This window comes from Armigeres subalbatus, chromosome 3 (assembly GCF_024139115.2).
Source record: "Armigeres subalbatus isolate Guangzhou_Male chromosome 3, GZ_Asu_2, whole genome shotgun sequence".
NCBI classification, from domain to species: domain Eukaryota; kingdom Metazoa; phylum Arthropoda; class Insecta; order Diptera; family Culicidae; genus Armigeres; species Armigeres subalbatus.
This window is the reverse complement of record NC_085141.1, coordinates 149,668,593-149,673,889: the sequence shown is the minus strand read 5'-3', so window position 1 is coordinate 149,673,889 and position 5,297 is coordinate 149,668,593. Positions and strand designations below refer to the sequence as shown.

Sequence of the window (5,297 nt, the reverse complement as noted above, 5' to 3'; positions counted from 1 at the left end):
CTGGTCGAATTTTGTTCAGATTCCCGAACGAATTTTTTTCAGAATCTCATAAGGAATGTTCAGAATCGTGAACGATTTTTTGTTAGATTCTCGAGCAGATGCTGCTCAGAATTCCAATAGAATTTTTCTCAGAACCCCGAAAAACGGTACTATGTACCAAAAGTCAGCTATGGCGATTGAATCTGTAGAATGAAATGTCCTTACAAGTACATATTTGATTTGAAAAAAAAATCACAGATTTAAAATATTTTGTTCAAATACCTATACAATATTCTGTAATATGCAATATGAACTGAAAAACAAATTTTGCAAATATACTGCGGCCCGCTTCGGCAGCTCAAAAATTCTGTACGGCCCTTGATAGTAGGCATGCTGGGGACCACTGATCTAGGGGGATTAAGCAGGGCTGCCCATTGTCGCCGTTCATTTTTAATTTGATAATACAAGCAGTACTGGAGTCAGTAGCTGATGAAGTTCCTAATCTCCGTTTAGATCAAACCGACCGTATTACACTTCCTATAATATTGGCATTCGCTGACGATTTAATAATTATTGCTGATAATCAGGATGATTTGGAACTTATTCTATCAAAAATCAAAGAGTATCTATCATATGTTGGGCTTACCTTAAATGCTGACAAGTGTAAGTTGCTGGTTAGAGAGTCAAAAGGAGAACCTGTGACGGAGCTACATGTTGGAGGACAAATGTATAAGACAACCGAACCATTGCGTTATTTGGGCATATATTTAACGTCCAAACTGGAACGTCCTATGACAGTGAGAACTCGTTGCCGGAATGCTGTACGTGTTTCCAGAGCAGTCATGGAGTTTCTCAGGAATTACAATCCTACGTGGGAGCTAGGTCGCATAATTTACGAAAGTGTTATCGCTCCTTCAATGCTGTACGGCACCCAGGTTGCTGTTTTAACCAAGTATAGCCGTAACTCATTGAGAAATTACGAGAGGCAAATTGTTCAGAACATGGCCAGTTTGTGCCGGGGTTCTGACAATACTATGGCTATCCATTCAGCCGACTTTTGGGAAAACGTCGAATCACAAAAAAGGTCCGTATGTATCAGATGCGGTGGTGGGGGCATGTTCGTAGGCGGAATCCATCACACCCAATACGTTGTGCTGCACGTTTGCGAGCTCAGCATTTGCGGTCATGTCGTCCAAGTTTCACTTGGTGGGACAGTATACGTCAAACCATGGAGCGTTACGGCGATTTGAGTTACGATGAGTGGAAGGAACTAGCGCTGGACAAAGAAAGGTTTCATCAGAAGCTTTTACAAATTTATGACACAGAGGAGTCTGATGACAGCGATTGGGGTATGACAATGTTCTCATTATTTTGACTTTTTATTCATGTTTTGCTTCATTATTCCAGAAACGATCGAATCTTGAAAAAAAGTTTTCCATGTTAAACTGCCTATTTACCAGGATTTTGTTTTCAACATTGATTCTTAGAGTGAAGAAATTGTTTCCATTATCCTCAGTGGCGATTTCGAACAGTGCTTTTTATTTTCCTGTGTAAGTTAAACCATTTATTATCTACAACCAACCGAAATATTCAAAAGTGAGACAATAATAATACATAATAAAAAAAAAACTAACTGTTCTGCCTGTTAACCACTCGATGTGATGGCATTTCAAACCATTGTTGTTTTAATGAAATTGCTATTCCAAAATAAATTCATTCAGTGTCATCTACTTCTACCCAATACAAAACCCTTGATCACCGATATTTCGGGACCGACTTGCGACTCTGCAAACAAGCATTCCTTTATTGATTCATGGAAACAGCAAGGAGCATGTAACTAGCATTTTTCAGTTTTTCGTAAAGTTTATGAGGTTAATATTTACTTGCCAGTGCGAAAATGTTTTGTGAGAGACTGACAGCTACAGGTTGGTTGCCTTTTTCTTATTAGAATTAATATTTATGATTGATCCAAACATACAAACACAACGATAACACGTTCTAAAATCACTCACCAATTTTAGATGTACCCATACCGGAGAGTGTACCTACTTATTTATTCCAAGATGTGAACGAAATTATGAAATGTCCTTTGTGTATGTCCAGGTATACTTCCTCTTTGAAACAATACGGGTGATGCATTCATGCAAAGCTAATCACTGTAGTATCCATCCATCCATGCAATAATGTTACTCAACACAAGATCCATACTTCTACCACCAGCAACTCTCCGACATTATCACACACAAGTATTAGTTTCCTCTCGTTGCGGATTCGTAGCTCTCTCACAACACATATATAAGTATATATGTATATATCGGATCGGATCGATTGCTTTCACTTATCATTGATTCACTTTACACACGAATAACATGAAACTGAATTATATTATATATTATCTTGCATTTTCTACTTTGCACCCCATTCATTCCATACGAAATTACACATATACAAGTAACGCCTGCTCATATTGCGGTCACAATACAACATAACATGTGCAGCTATATCACAGGAACTTATCTGGCTCACAAACACCGGTCAGCGCCCCGTAATTGAGAAAAGATGGCTTCCTTTAGGATGAGCGCTCTACACTTATATCACTGATAATATCCTATAATTCTGCTAATTTCTTCCAAATTTCACTTTATAGTGGAGACCCCCTATTACGATTATTATATTTAAGCACTACCAGAATTATTCGCAACGGAAAACACTAAAATTATACGATTTTTCCGCGACGACCGATTTTGCACAGCACCGGGTACGATCAGGGTTGCCAGTCAATGCCGTTCTGGCGCTTTTTCCTCCGGAAAATCGAGTTTTGTCTGTTCCGCGCCCGTTTGTATCGTGCCTCGTTCGCCCTCGTGCGGTGTTGCAGCAATCTCGCCCATGCTGCATTCTTCTCCTCAACTAACTGCTCACATTCGCCGTCATACCAGTCGTTTCTCTGATCCGGAGCCACCGTGCCCAGTGCAGCGGTTGCGGTGCTTCCAATGGCGGATCGAATATCACTCCAGCCATCTTCAAGAGATGCTGCGCCTAGCTGCTCTTCCGTTGGGAGTGCCACTTCCAGCTGCTGCGCGTAGTCTTGGGCTAGTCTACCGTCTTGTAGCCGCCCAATGTTAAGCCGCGGCGGACGACTCCGACGCGTGTTGACCGTCGAGAGTTTTGAGCGCAGACATACTGCGACGAGGTAGTGGTCGGATTCAATATTCGCACTGCGGTAAGTGCGTACGTTCGTGATGTCGGAGAAGAATTTACCGTCGATTAGAACGTGGTCGATTTGGTTTTCCGTTAAGGGGGAAACGCAATGGAGTGCGGCAACGGAACGGCAACGGCAAGCGGTTTGTCGACGGTTTGTACTAAAAAAATTCCGCATCATTGCCGCAGTTGCAAAACGCAATGCATGCGGATTTGCCGGACAGATTTTATATGACGTTTCAAGTTTTAAAGGAATTCTGATTTTTTCAAAGATGATTTTAATTATTTCTAGAGACGATTTAATTTCAATTCACAGAGAGAAAAAAAATTGTGCTTTTTAGAATATCGCACTTTCATTTTGAAAGTTATTCATTTCTTGTAATTTTGAGTAGCGAAACATTTACTCTGAGAACAAAACTTTCTATTTCAAAGTTTTTTTGTCAATGGAACATTGTACCTTTGAAAGCGGAAATTTTTAAACTGAGAGGTATAAAGATTTTAAATGAACTCTTAATTTTCGTGGTTTGGCAACACTGGATATGATTTAAAAAACACTTTGGCAACCAAACGAGCTGTCAACGTCTCGGCTTTAGAAATTATTCCCGGCGTTTTAAGAAGAAGGCAAGTGCTCCTCAAGGCCTGAATAAATTTCTTGGACGATCTGAATGGACTACCAGGTAAATATTTCAAGACTATTCTTTCCAATGAATACTCCATGGTTTTGTCTGTTATTTTTCGACCGTCGTAGGATCGTCGTAGATGTGGACTGGCTTCGGAAGAGACCATCAAACACCCTAATTTAATCGAGTATCTGGCTGTCAACATCCAACGGTATACTTGTGCTTGACTGCGTTTTCTTTACGTGAGTTGTTGATATTATTATTGAATTTTGTTTCCAGATTGAAGCTATTACTTTACATCCAACAGAGGATAAAAATCTCGCGACAAAATCCCGTTGGAACGCCGAGCAACGAATTTCACCAACCAAAAGTTTGCCGCTGGCACCCCGAAACGCGACTCTGAATTGTAAATGTATATGTAAACCGAAGGAAAAGCCTTTTTAAATGATAAAGAGATAATAAAATAGAAACAAAGTTATCAATTCTGAATGTTTTTATCTTTAATTTGGCAATTTTGATTACAAAAATGCGCCTGTAAAATTGAGAGTGAATACAATTAGTTGTTTTGAAAGTATCACTAGTTAAGAGCCAGTTCGCGAGAAGCGCGACCCCCTCTTGTATCGATATTCTCCGATTTGGATGAAATTTTCAGGGTTTGTTCATATATGTAAGAAAAGACATTTTGCAAATTTTCAGATTTTTTCATTGAGGGGAAGTGGGGTAAAACGGCCCTTCAAAAATTATTGTTCAAAAATCGCCAAAACCAAAAAAATGCAATAACTTTGGCAATGAGTGACCGATTTTGTTTAAATTTTGCACGTTTTTTCTACTCAATGAGTACTTTATACCAAGTGGTTAATAGGGTTATAAAGTTGTTAACTTTAGGAGAAAATTGACTTTTTCGATAAAAAATTGTCGTTTTTCCAAAGGGAATATTTTTCACCAACAGATCTAGGATAAAAAACTAAACCCGTAAGGCAATTAAGGAACTAAAGAGCTTTCATCCCATATATAATGTAGAAGCGCCAACTCAAGAATTTCTTAGAAAATCGCAATTTTCTGCAACACTGTTAATTCTTAAGAAAGTTCGCACAAATTTTGACCCTACTTAAGTTGATGTTTTCCGATCTGGGAAAACTATCCAAACTTTTTTGTCTAAGTTGAAATTTAAAATCAGAATTTTTCATTAGGGAGTGTAGGGTAAAATAGTCCTTTAAAAATAAATGTAAAAAAATACATCATTTTTTTATGTGAGTTCTAACAGAAAATACATAAGTTTTAAAAAACTGTTTCTTCTTCCTTTCAATTCATCTATATTTTTCGTCTCAATAGATACGTATATCCTTCGCTGATCTATATTAGATAGCAAACTATTTGCAGAACAATTTTGAACAGAAGTAAAATAGGACCAAAATAAGTGCCTTAAACATTAGCGCGTCTTTCGCAAACTGAAACAAAAATGAACGGATTCGACGAAAGTGCTTGTTGATATTTTCTTTG

The 5,297-nt window shown here is 38.4% G+C and overlaps 1 long non-coding RNA gene across 1 annotated transcript; it reads left to right on the top strand.

Moving 5' to 3' along the window:
* Nucleotides 1-3,494: 3,494 nt before the first annotated feature.
* Nucleotides 3,495-4,334, top strand: LOC134227676 (uncharacterized). Its single transcript, XR_009983724.1, has 3 exons — nt 3,495-3,854; nt 3,926-4,008; nt 4,077-4,334. It is a non-coding gene; the product is annotated as an uncharacterized LOC134227676 (long non-coding RNA).
* The last annotated feature ends 963 nt before the right edge of the window (nt 4,335-5,297 follow it).